Consider the following 12,864-nt stretch of genomic DNA (forward strand, 5'->3'; position numbering starts at 1 on the left):
GACTTAGGTTCCATGGACACTGAATTCCCCCATGTCTACTGAAGGGCAGGGGTCGCTAATGCATAATCTAGGACGCCCAGGAAGTCCTTAGGGACTGCCGCTGCTGCGGGACAGGGCTCCCTGTCATACAAATAGTCTGGGGTCTCCGGGGATTGAGAGAAGCCTCAGAGTAATGTGGGACCTTCCCCAAGGCGTGTGCCCCCATAGTCTAGGGTCCCTGGGGGTTGTGGAGCCTCCTGGAGGTCCGTGATATCCTTTCCCGCAGTCTAGAACCTTATCTCATGGCTTAGAGCCCCTGTGGATGGGTGGGAGCTTCCACGTCTGGGAGTCCCAGAACCCTAGTTCAGATATCCGGGTTCCACCCCCAGGACCCGTCGAGGGTCCTGGTGCCGCCCAGAGGCCTGCACACCCACCTCTCAGTCCGGCCCACCCGTCCGGCGCGGGCTCAGGTTAGGTCACTCGGGATCCGACAGATAGACTAGGAACGGTCAGGCGGAAGGCGCCGCGACCGGGATCCCAGTCCCCCTCAGCAACCGTCCCCGAGATTCTGCAAGCGCCGCCCGTCCAGCCGCGCCAGCGGCCCTGCCAGCCCTGCCCCGAGCCGCCACGGCAGCCAATCCTTGGGAGGGTCCCGCCCATCCTCGTGCCCCATTGGGGAAATTCAATTTGACGACCACGCCCCTGTAGCAGGCCCCGCCCCTCGAGGGCAGGACTGTAGGGCCTTGCAGTCTTGGGGCCACTGCCGCCGGGGCCTTGGCTGGTTGGGCGGTAGTCGGCAGGAGGACGCAGCTTTGCACTAAAGTCGGGGAGGGCGCCGAAAGCCGGGGTAAGTGGCTCGGGATCGTCCGTCTGAAGATTCGCGGAATCTTCAGAACTGCCCCTCTCCGCCATCCTCTTTGTTCGTGAGACCCTGTCCCTTCCCCCGACTCCGCCCCCTTCTCGCGTTAGCATTTGGGCTTGGCTGCCGCCCAGGCTGCTTTTGGGACACCTGGTCCCGGCCACCTCAGAGCAGGGACTGTGACCGGCAGCACCTCGACCCTATGTTGGTGCATCACAAAGAACATCTCAGGTGGAGCAGGATCAATCACAGTAACTTTTCCCCAGTCGATACACTTTTGAACGGACGTTTCATTCATCTGTCATGCTTTTCCCTCCCCAGCCCCCTGAGGGTGCGCTTCTGGTTGCGCTAGTCCTAAATGGGGAATACAGAGTCCATGGTCTCATTCAACAAATGGGGGAAATTGAGGCTCAGACAGAGACAACATGCCCAAGACAACACCTGGAATCAGCCAGAGGACCCAAGAGCTTAGACCCACTGGGGAAAGCCACTTCATGTCGTGCTGGAGGCCCAGGACCCTCCCACAGATCCACAGATCCAGGGTCATTGGACCCTGCCTGTTTAAGGAACCCGGGAGGTGGGGTCTGGAGTCCTGTATGGCAAATAAAAACAATACCAACACATTTATTTTGCACTTGCCATGTACCAGGCATATAATCCCTATAACGACTGTTTTGAGCCCAACTGTTAATGCCCCATTTTACAGTTGAGGACGACAGCTGATAGGTAGTGGAACTGTGTGATTCATACCAACACCTTTTAAGTCCAGAATCTGCTTTTACCCATTGTGAGGTGGGGTTGTGGGGGAGTGGTTTCAGCGTACTGTCCCAGCAGAGCCCCACAGCCCTGCTGTCCAGATCCTCTGGGACCACCCATCCCACCTCACCCCCATCTAGAGAGACTCCCAGACTCTTAAAAAGTGTCATCTTCTTTGATCCCCACATCTTGAGAGGTGGTTCCACTTTCCACATGGGAAGACCAAAACATAGAGAGGGAAGAGACTTGTGAAGGTCATACAGGAGGAGGAGCAAACAGAGCCCAATCAAGGCTAACTTGATTCTACTTCAAACCTGGGGTGCCCCTTGGAACAGCCCGTTGGGGTGGGGCACACCTAGGCTAGCTGGGATTCTCAGGGCCTGCCTGAGAATGTGGCTGTCTGCTCCAAAGAATGGCTTGCTTCCAGCTAGTCCTGCCTCTCACCCCTCGCCCCTTCCTGCAGGCTGGGAGGAACCACACAGTTGAGTGTGCTCCCACCTACTTAATCTGTCACGCGTGCTCACCAGGTGTTTGCAGTAAGGAAGAGATGCTTGGGTCCTTCCCTGCCGTCAAGCCCTCAGGGCTGGGGTCCTCTTCCAGACCTACCTGCCTGATTCTTCCTTCCTCCCTGTAAAGGGGGGGGGGGGGGTAGTGGTGGTGGTGAAACAAAGATCAAAGGGTAGCCGCATGTAGTGCTGGAGAAGCTTTCAGCCACAGTTTAGGAAGGAGTAAACAACCCATGAGGAGGGCCTGGCATTATCTGAGTACCTGCTGCATGTCAAACACAGGGTTTACCCTATTGCAAGTTGAGCACTGTGCAAGACAAGTATTACCTGGATTTTACAGAGAAGGAAGCTTAGGGAGGTGAAGGCACCTTGGGCTGGTAATAGCACTCAAATGAGTGGAATTCTGCCTCATGCCTAAGGCCCTTTCCTCCATCTTGCTGCCTCTAGGATGGGGGAAATCCTGGAAGACTTCTTGGAGGAAGTGATGTGCAAACCGATCCTTGAGGAAGGATGCATAGAAATTCATCACCCAGAGAAGAGGGGGAAAGGCATTGTGGTAGGGGAATAGTGTGAGTAAAGGATAGGAGGTTTGTAAGTAGGAAAAGGAGGAAAGATGGGTTGTGGATGGAGCAAGAAATGGAGATAAGGGTCATCCCATCTGTGAAGGGCCCTGAATGCCCGGTGAGCAGAGTGAACATATCTTGTAGGCACTGGGGAGGCCTGGGCCTCATTCTATCCATCTGAAAAAGGATGGGATTGGACTGGCCTGCTTCTGGTCCTCCCGAGCAAGGGGCTATAATAGAAAGGGTCCAGATCCCTCCAGATCTAATCCTGGACTGGCAGAGCAGAGAGTGGCTGGAGCAGCTCAGGGGCCAAGGGTAATATTTTGCTCTAGTGCTAGAGTCTGAGAATAAATGTTTTACCAAGCCAGCAGTGCCAGATCCCTGAATTACCCTGGCTTCCTCTCCGCCCCCCCCCCCCCCCCCATCTAGGGTCCTGCAAAAACAGCCAAGGCCTGGGATCAGGAGGCAAGAAAGGTTATGGGTCTTAGCCCTGACTCTGCCCCAGGCAAAGATTTGGTCCTCTCAGAGCCTTGATTTTCTTATCTGCACAATGTAGGAATTATGGCCTGAGCTCCCTAAGTTCTCTCCCCTCAGACTAGACAACATAAAATACCAGGACTTTCAGGGAGACCCCACCTTGGGATACGTTCACAAGTACCTGTGAGGCCAGCCAAGGCCAGAACCTTGGGTCTATGAGGGCATCTGGGGGGCTGCTGGTTACAGGGAGGGATGTAGGGTTAGGCATGGGTCGGGGTTGGGCCTGCTGGTGGGGTCTCACAGCCTAGTCAGAGTGGGGGAGACACAGTATCTGGACCCTAAAAGCTGTACAAAATGAAGCCCTCACTTGCTGTTTGGCATGCTGCGGGGATGGGGAAGGGCAATCTGGTGAAGGGAACAGCATGAACAAAGGAAGGGAGGTAAGACTGTGAGGATTTTGTTGGGGAAAAGTTAAGCAGGTGAAGCTGGAGCATGAGGTCCTTGAGGACAACTGGTCCTTACTGAGGTTGGCAGGATCCAAGGGCTGTGACCTTCCTCCTCATGGGCAGAACTGGAGGCCCCCATGATCATGGCCAGCAGCCCCAGGAGTAGGAATGGGGACCTGTTTGGCAAACCAGTTTGACAAGGCTGTCTCCTCTATGAAGTCATCCAGCTGCTGTGTTCTCTGAGCGACAGTGCCAGATAAACTTCCGGGCTTGGAGTAGAAGGGGGCCTGGCCTTAAGTGCTGAGGGATGGGAAAGGAATGACTCTTCCTTGGAAACTTGGAGGCAAGTGGGCTCTGGGAAGGAGAAGGAGGCCTGAGATGCCCACTGTGCAGTGATGAACCCCAGGAACTCAGCCTCATGGAAAAAGGAGAGGATTCTGGATGGGCTGGCCTGGACCTCTTGTGATTTCTGGGAGTTCCCTGATGCCTGACATCCATCTACGTTCATGACAGGGGCTCCATGGGTTGGAGCATGGCTCTAGATCACCCTTATAATACATGAGAGGCTATTTTGTTATTACCAAGACCCTCACAGCTTGAGCCCTGTGAGGTAGGACCATCATTATACAGAAGAGGAGACAGGCTCAGTGAGGCCAAGCCTTGCTAGCACTTCATGCAGGATTTGAACCCAGAATCTTTATTCTTAACCATAGTACCCTGCTTTTTGCCATTTGGGATCTGTACCTGCCCACATGGGCCCTTATCCTATTTCTTAACTATTCAGCATAGCTGCTGCATCTTGGCATCACAGAATCCTAGATGCCTGCGTTATGATCCAAATAGATAATCTGAGTCCCAGAGAGGACAAGGAACAGGCTTCAGGTCACATAGCAATTTGGATGTGGAGCCACTCTGCACCCCAGATCCCCAGCATCCCAAATCTCTTATTTCCCCCTTGGCTTGGCATGCCCAAGCATGAAATAACAATAGCTGGCACATATTGAGTGCCTATTATGTGCCATTCACTCATTTAATCATCATCACCACCCTGTGCAGTAGGTGCTAAGATTATATCCATTTGATACATAAAGAAACTGAAGCTCAGAGAGGGAAGGTCACTTGTCCAAGTTGACACAGCATGTTGGTGGCAGGGCTGGGATTTGAACCCAGCTGTGTGTCCCTTTCTCCTTGATGGACCCAATAGATCTCATTGAAAGCGTGAAGACCTCTATGCCAGAGCGTAGATGGCCCCTTTGCAGGCTCCAGAGGTGAGCAGTGTCCAGTTCATAGTTTCCACGCAGACCTGGTCTCTCTGGAGTGGGTAAAGTGCTGAGGCTGTGGAAATGTTCTGAACCTTCCCAGAGGAGGCGGCCACAGTGGGAGGGAGTGTTTGGTGCAGACCTCAGAGCCAAGTGTAGACGTGGCAGCTGGACCGGCTGCAGGCAAGGGAGGGCAGGCGGGGTGGGGCCCAAACCCAAACCGGCCTCCAAGCAGCTTTCCCAGCCATCCGCCAGCCAGGCCCAGCCCTGCCCACCCTTCTAGCTCCCCATCTGGATTTGAAAGGAGGACTCTGGGCCTAATAATAGCTGAGTGGCAGCAAAGGCAATGCCTGGAGCTGCAGCCAGTGGATTGCTAGGGTCCCCTACTGTCTTGTGCTGGCCTGAAACAGGTTTCAGGACTTTAAAAATAAAAGCGAGTGCTTATGAAGTATATGCATGTGCCAAGCTTTGTGCAAGCTTAGCTCACAGTAACTCACTTATTCCTCATGGCCACTCCAATAAGATAAGACTATTATTAACGCTATTTGATGGATAGAGAAACTGAGGCACAGCGACTTAAGCAACTCTCCTCTAATGATTATGGCAGCCTCTAATTGCTGAGCATATACATGTCTGTCCTGGATGCTGCACTAAGCATTTTCTGTGTATTTTCCCATTTGAGGTATTATGGGAAAATCATGTATTTTTATGAGGAAAAAAAGACCCAAAGAGAAAAGGGACTTGCCCAAAGTCATGTGGCTGAAGGGGCAGAGTTGAGACTCAAACCCAGGACTCTCAAACTCTAGAGAAGTTAGGACCTTGGCTTCTGGAATCAGATAAACCTGAGTATGCTGGGACATCACTGCTCCTTAGCTGTGTGGCTTTGGAAAATTGCATCACCTGCCTTAACTTCTGTTTTCTTCTCTGTAAAATGGGGGTTTGGTTGAGATGATACTAATACCACCTGCTAGATAGTAGGCGCCCACCTTGAGGATAGTGGGTTGTTTACATCGTGCATTTACATTATGTATTCACTCACTCAATTCTTTTTTCTTTTTAATTTTATTTTAATGTTTATTCAGTTTTTGAGAGACAGAGTGTTGAGCAGGGCAGGGGGCAGAGAGAGAGACACAGAATCGGAAGCAGGTTCCAGGCTCTGAGCTGTCAGCACAGAGCCCGATGCGGGGCTTGAACTCACGAACTGTGAGGTCATGACCTGAGTTGAAGTCAGACACTTAACTGACTGAGCCATCCAGGTGCCCCACACTCATTCAATTCTTACAGCAGCCTCCATGGTGGGGACTCTTCTTGTACCTGTTTTATAGAAGAGAGAGAAATGTGAGGCTCAGAGAGGAGAAGGGACTTGCCCAGGACAAACAGCAAGAGTCAGGATTGGAGGCCAGTGCTGTGATTCCAGAGGCTGAACTCTTCTCTCCTTACAGTTTGCTTCCTGATACTGAGGCACAGAGTGGGGTGTGGGCTATGCCTGGGTCACACAGCAAAGTAGGTCTTTAGGGACATCTGATGTATGAAGGCCAGGAGGGGAAGGATCATCTGCTAGCCCCAGTTTACTGCAGTCACAGACGCTTCAGGCTTGGAGCTCAAGATGTTCTGTAGTCTCAAATTTCTGTAAGGATGCCCTGTTCTTCCAAAGGCTAGAGCAAGTTCCAGATTTTGGGACCTCTTCCCCCAAGAGGCTAGGGTGCTAGATTCTAGGTTGCAGAGGTGGAAAGGTTCCTTCTGGACGAAGAGGTCCATTTCTCAGAGTCACTAGTGAACCTTGGGGCTTGAAGAGTGCTTCAGGCTTTGCTTAAATCCCAATTCTTCCATTCACTATCTACTTCATCTTCCTGGGCCTCAGTTTCCTTGTCTTTCAAATGGGGGCACTAATACTTCCTGTAGTATTTGCAAAAATTACTTCAATGCGGAGTGCCTGGGTGGCTCAGTCCATTAAGTGTCTGACTTCTGCTCAGGTCATGATCTCATAGTTCTTGAGTTCGAGTCCTGAATTGGGTTCTGTGCTGTCAGTGCAGAGCCTGCTTCAGATCCTCTGTCTCCCTCTCTTTCTGCCCCTCCCCCCTCTCAAAAATAAACATTAAAAAAAAAAAAAAAAACTTCAATGCTTTGCCTCCCTGTAAGCAGGCCCATTTGCAATGTGACCTTGAAACCCCGTCCCATCAGGAGAATCTATTTCCTTACCCCTTGCATCAGGGCTCAGCCATATGACTAATTTTGGCCCATAGAATTCAGGGAAGTTGACACTGCCAGTTCTGAGCCTGGACTTTAAGAGATCCTGTAGCTTCTGCTTGTTCTGTTGGAACCTTCTCAGCTGTCACATGAACAAATCTGGGCTGTCCTGCATGAGGATGAGAGACCACTGGAACAGGAATGAGTTGTCCTAGCTGAGGCTGTGCTAGTCAGTCGCCAGCTGATCCAACAGCTGACCACAGATGAATGAGTAAGCCCAGCTAAGACCAGAAGAACCTTTGGCTGAGCCCAGCCCAAATTGTCAATCCATGAAATCATGAGTTAAATAAATGGTTACTGTTTTATTGCACTCAGTTTGGGGTGATTTGTTATGCAGCATTGCTGTAGCAATTAATAACTGGCATACGGTTTTTATTAAGTTTACTTATTTTGAGAGAGAGAGTACAAATGGGGGAGGGGCAGAGAGAGGGAATCCTAAGCAGACTCCACACTGCCAGAGCAGAGCCTGACACAGGGCTTGAACCCATGAACTGTGAGATCATGACCTGAGCTGAAGTTGGATGCTCAACCAACTGAGCCACCCAGGGTCCCCCAGTTTTTTTTTTTTTTTAATGTTTATTTGTCTTTGAGAGGTGGGGGAGGAGTAGAGAGAGAGGAAGACAGAGGATCTGAAGTGGGCTCTGTGCTGAGAGCAGAGCCCGATATAAGGCTCGAACTCACTAACTGTGAGATCATGACCTGAAATGAAGTCAGATGTTCAACTGACTGAGCCACCCAGATGTCCTCCCACCTTTTTTTTTTAGTTTATTTATTTATTTAAGTAATGTTTACACCCAACGTGGGGCTTGAACTCATGGCCCTGAGATCAAGAGTCACATGCTCTTCCAACTGAGCCAGCCAGGCCCCCCCTGGTATACAGTTTCATTCAGTGTAATTAATGTAACAAACTGAAAATCTCAGTGGCTTAACCCAAGCAGAGTTTATTTTTTACTCACATAAAGTCTGATAAAGAGCAGCCCTCTCCCAACCCATTTCTCTTGGTAGGCACCTCTCTTCCAAGCAATGACTCCTTCAGGCCCTCCCTGGAATCCATTTTTGAATCTTCTGCATGTGGAAAGGGAGCCTAAAAATCAAAGGAGGCTCACCTATTCTTAATTGCTTTGCCCAGGGGTGACATGTCATTTCATTGGCCAGCATGTAGCCACATGACTCTACTAACTGCAAGGGAAGATGAGGATGCGCCCTTCCTTTGTGCCCAGGAAGAGGGAACATGGTGGAGAACATAAAGCATTGTTTCTGCCACATTCTCTCTCTCACCAGGCTGTCATGAAGGGTCAAGCAGAGACCTAATAGCTAAAAAGAATTAATTCCAGGGGTGCCTGGATGGCTCAGTCGGTTGAGTGTCCCACTTCAGCTCAGGTCATGATCTCACAGTTCATGAGTTTGAGCCCTGTGTCAGGCTCTGTGCTGACAGCTCAGAGACTGGAGCCTGCTTCGGATTCTGTGTCTCCCTCTCTCTCTACCCCAACCCATTCACATTCTGTCTCTGTCTCTCTCAAAAATAAACATCAAAAAAAATTAAAAAAAAAATTATTACCAGCACCTAGCACAGGGTGGTTTAAATAAGGAACAACTTATAGGTGAAGAATCTGAGGCTCAGAGAGGTTGAGGAATTTGCCTGAAATCATACAGCGAGCCAGTTAGTAGCTATTTTGTGGTAGTGAAGCATTCAGGACAGATCTAGAGTTGGACAGGTCTGGGTATAAGTCTCAACTCTCACTTCTTCACTGTGTGACATTAGGCAAGTTACTTAGTTTCTCTGGGCTTCAGCTTTCTCATCCACAAAATGGGGAGAGGAATAGTTCCAACCTCATAGGGTGGGGTGAACATTCAGGAGCTTATGTGCGTCAAGAGCTTAGCTTAAATCCTGGTATGTGGGCACTGCCTAATAAATGTGAGCCACCTGGACAGATGTGATGTTATTTCTGATCTTACCTTGCCAGGGTCAGCACATTTATTATGTTTTGTGCAAATTCTGTCCCTTCCTCCTACCTCTTGTGGTGTGTGTGAATGGTTTTATTTACTTGGTTAAGAGAAGAAAAAATTCCCTCGGTTGTATATTAGTCACTCAACAAACCTTTATAAGCACAAAGCCCCCAAGCACCCATGTCTATTCTGCTGACAGAAGTCTAAAATGCCCTCATTATTGCTTCCTTTAGACTACAGTTTGGCCCTGTAAAATTCATTCCCTTCCCAATCCACTTCTAGGATTGTCCCATCACTGAGAAAGGGGCAGGGCAAGAGGTCTGGAGCTAATGGGCTCCAGCTGGGGAAAGGCCAGAGCCAGAGCAGACCCTGCTGGGTGTGTGGTCTGGGCATTCTGAAAATGGCTGCTCACACAGAAGGAAAGGTCCAAGATGGGAAAGAGGTGGCCTCCCCTCCTTCCCCATTTAACCCATCTCTGAGCCTCCCTTTGCAGCCAGCCAGTCAGAGGTTCGTGAGCATATGCTGAGACTTGACAGGTATTATGGAGCTGACAGTCTGTGACTGGGGTTTGAAGGGTAAGAGAGTGGGGGGAGGGGGTGGGAATGAGAAGGGAGAGGGGAGCAGGAACCAGACCAAAGGGTCCCTATGGGTGGTACTAGCCATATAATTTGTGGGGTCTGGTGCAAAATGAAAACATGAAGCCCCTTGTTAAAAAAACAAACAAACAAACAAACAAACAATTAAGAATTTCAAGATGGTAACAGTAGAGCATTAACCCAAGCACGGGACCCTGGGGAACTGCACAGATCATACACCTGTGAAGTTGGTCCTGCTTATGAACCACAGTAAGAAGGACTTCAATGTGAGGACTGTAGGGAGCCACTGAAGGCTTTTGAGCTAGGGATGATAAGATCTGATTTGCATAAGCTTTAGTTGCTGTCTCACGACACCACACCTGGATGATATGGGACCCTCTTCTCTGCACTGGTGGCCTGATTGATTTTCCTGAAATACTTTACTCAGAATGTCATTCCCTTGCTCAAGAACCTGCAGTGGCTTCTACCCCCTAATCAGATCCAGCCCAAACTCCCTACACAGACACTCAAGGTCCTTCATAATCTTTCCTCACATGATTTAGTTAACCTGTTGCTAACACAGGCTGTGTGTGAATCCCAGAGATGATGAACTAGCCTGAGGACACAAAGTAATTACAGGAGGGCAAGCCAGGACTAGAACCCAGGTCTCCTGCCATTTGCCCATCCTGCCTTGGAGAAGTGTGAAAACTCACAGTGTGCTTTGTAACCCCCAACCTCGCACAGAACCTTGCAATATGCCTGTGGCAGTGAGTTCCTCCTGGAGCACATCTTTGCCAGTAAGGGTGTTCCAGAATCCGGGATGTAGGTAGCATCCTTCCTCACTCCTCTCCATCACCCTTACACCTCTAGATATTCACCAAACCTCACTGTACCCATGGTGCCCATTGGGCCAGGTCCTGCCCATAGACATGTGTCTGGCCTACAGGGCTTTTAAAAAGCTTTTTGGGGGCGCCTTGGTAGCTCAGTCGTTTGAGCGTCTGACTCTTGATTTCAGCTCAGGTCATGATTCCAGAGTTGTGGGATCGAGCCCCACCTTGGGCTCCTCACTGAGCATGGAGCCTGCTCAAGATTCTCTCTCTCTCTCCCTCTGCCTCTCTCCCCCGCTTGTGCGTGCTCTCTCTCTAAAATAAAATTTAAAAAAAAATTTAAGGGCACCTGGGTGGCTCAGTTCGTTAAGCATCTAACTCTTGATTTTGGCTCAGGTCATGGTCTCATGGTTTGTGAGATCGAGCTCTGCATCAGCCTCCGAGCTAAGAGTGCAGAGCCTGTCTGGGATTCTCTCTCCCTCTCCCCATCTCTCTCTTCCCCTCCCCCGCTGGCGCATGCACACGCGCACACACACACACACACACACACACACTCTCTCTCTCTCTCTCTCTCTCTCTCAAAATAAAGAAATAAACATTAGAAAAAAATAAAAAAAAACACTTTTTGAATTTGTTGTTGACCTTTGAAAATCGGGAAATTTCACAGGGTAATCTGCATTTTTATTTCTCCCTCTTCTCCAGCCTGGGTCTGCATTCCCCCAGGGTAGCTGCTCCCTTCTGAAGTGAATCCTCCAAGGGGTTCTGCCCTAAGTCCCCAGTGGACCTGTGGAGATTGGGATCTTGGAAAGAATGCCTTACACCCCACCAAAGACCAGTCAGGATTCTGGAATCTGACCAATCAGGTGGATAACTCCCCCTTCTGGGGGCGGGGTCAGGAGAAGTAAACCCAGCCAAGTCTCTGCCAACAGGAAGGGGGTTCGCCCTGACCCCCTGTCCTGTCACTGATGTGGGTGGGAACCTGTAATGGGTCAGCTGGTTGACAATTAGGGAGTAATTAGTTACCAGCTAATTAATGCACAAGACAGCTAAGGGGCTGGGAGGAGAACAAGGGACTGAAGCTCAGAAAGGAACCTCAGGTCTCTTTCTGGAAAAAAATATATTTTCAATGTTTTTATTTTATTTTTGAGAGAGAGAGAGAGAGAGAGAGAGACAGAGTAGGAATGGGGGAGGGACAGAGAGCAAGAGGGAGACACAGAATCTCAAGCAGGCTCCAGGCTCTGAGCTGTCAGCACAGAGCCTGACGTGGGGCTCAAACTCAAGAACTGTGAGATCATGACCTGAGCTGAAGTCAGACACTTACCTGACTGAGGCACCCAGATGCCCCTCTTTCTGGAAAAATATTAAGAGAGGGCAATAAGGAATCCCCAGGGTAATGTTTGAAAACCCCTTTTATGTTGTTGAAGAAGATTTAAATGTCCCCCTACAAAGGACTTGATTCTTTTGAGAAGCAGATGGCTCTAACCAGGCTGTGGTGGTTGGGGCTGGAAGATAAGGAGTGGACTGAGGGAGAGTAAACCTTTCTGACCTTGGGGGGCAAACTGCTTTGTGGTATTTGGAAAGGTTCTTTGTTTGCAAAAACTAGAAACCTCCTTGGATCACATTGACCAAAATGAGACTCTGCTGGAAGGCCATCAGAAGTGGTATCAAGATTATAAAAATTTCAAGGTAGAAACAACAAAGGTGTTGTTTCAGTTCAAATTGTTTTCTGCTTTCCAGACCTCCTTGTGATCAGCCTGTTGGTTAGAAGTAAACACTGCTTGCATTCAGAGTGTGGTCTGTGGACCAGCAGCTTTGGCATCTTCTGGGCACTTGGTGGAAACACAGTCTTAGGCCTCACCCCAAACCTACCGAACCAGAATCTGTATTTCAAAAAGATTTTCAGGGGGATTCATGTGCACATTGTAGTTTGGGTTTGTGGCCACAAGAATCAACTGGGTGATAGGAGGGAGGAAGTCTCTTAAACCTGAAGGTTACTAGGCCTTTGAGAAGAGCTGTTGCCTTAGTGGTCTACAGGGGATGGTGTTTCCCAGGGCCCACTGGGGAGAGGTCAATAAAATTGGCAAATAGTCTTGAGCTACTGCCACAAATTCCTGCCCAGGTGCTAGTGGGGCAAGAGTCCAACCTACAGCAGCTTGCGTCCCAGATATTAGATGGGTGGGAGAAACCCAGGCCTGTGACTTGTCCAGGAGGAAACTGCTCAGGACCCTGGAAGGAATGCCCTGTATGCTGCTGGGTCTCTACTTAGAGGGCTCTATTTTGAGGTGCTCATCTGCTTGGCTGAAGGAAGGCAGAGGGTGGCTTGTGCTGATGTCAGAGCTGGGGGGCTTCAACCTTCCTTCTTTGCTCTGGGCAAGCAGTTCCTAAAAGCTGCCCTTGGGACAGAATGGGAGAAGCAATATTGA

At 49.9% G+C, this 12,864-nt stretch overlaps 1 long non-coding RNA gene across 5 annotated transcripts in view; it reads left to right on the forward strand.

The window, feature by feature from the left end:
• Positions 1–675: 675 nt before the first annotated feature.
• LOC109493276 overlaps positions 676–12,864 on the forward strand; it is a 30,220-nt gene continuing 18,031 nt past the window's right edge. For 3 of the 5 annotated variants that reach the window (XR_006588466.1, XR_006588467.1, XR_006588468.1), the window contains exon 1: positions 695–826. This is a non-coding gene — a long non-coding RNA (uncharacterized LOC109493276). Of the gene's footprint in view, positions 827–12,864 lie in introns of all 5 variants that reach the window. The other 2 variants (XR_002147409.3, XR_002147408.3) reach the window with 2 other exon arrangements.

Source organism: Felis catus, chromosome D3 (assembly GCF_018350175.1).
Source record: "Felis catus isolate Fca126 chromosome D3, F.catus_Fca126_mat1.0, whole genome shotgun sequence".
NCBI classification, from domain to species: domain Eukaryota; kingdom Metazoa; phylum Chordata; class Mammalia; order Carnivora; family Felidae; genus Felis; species Felis catus.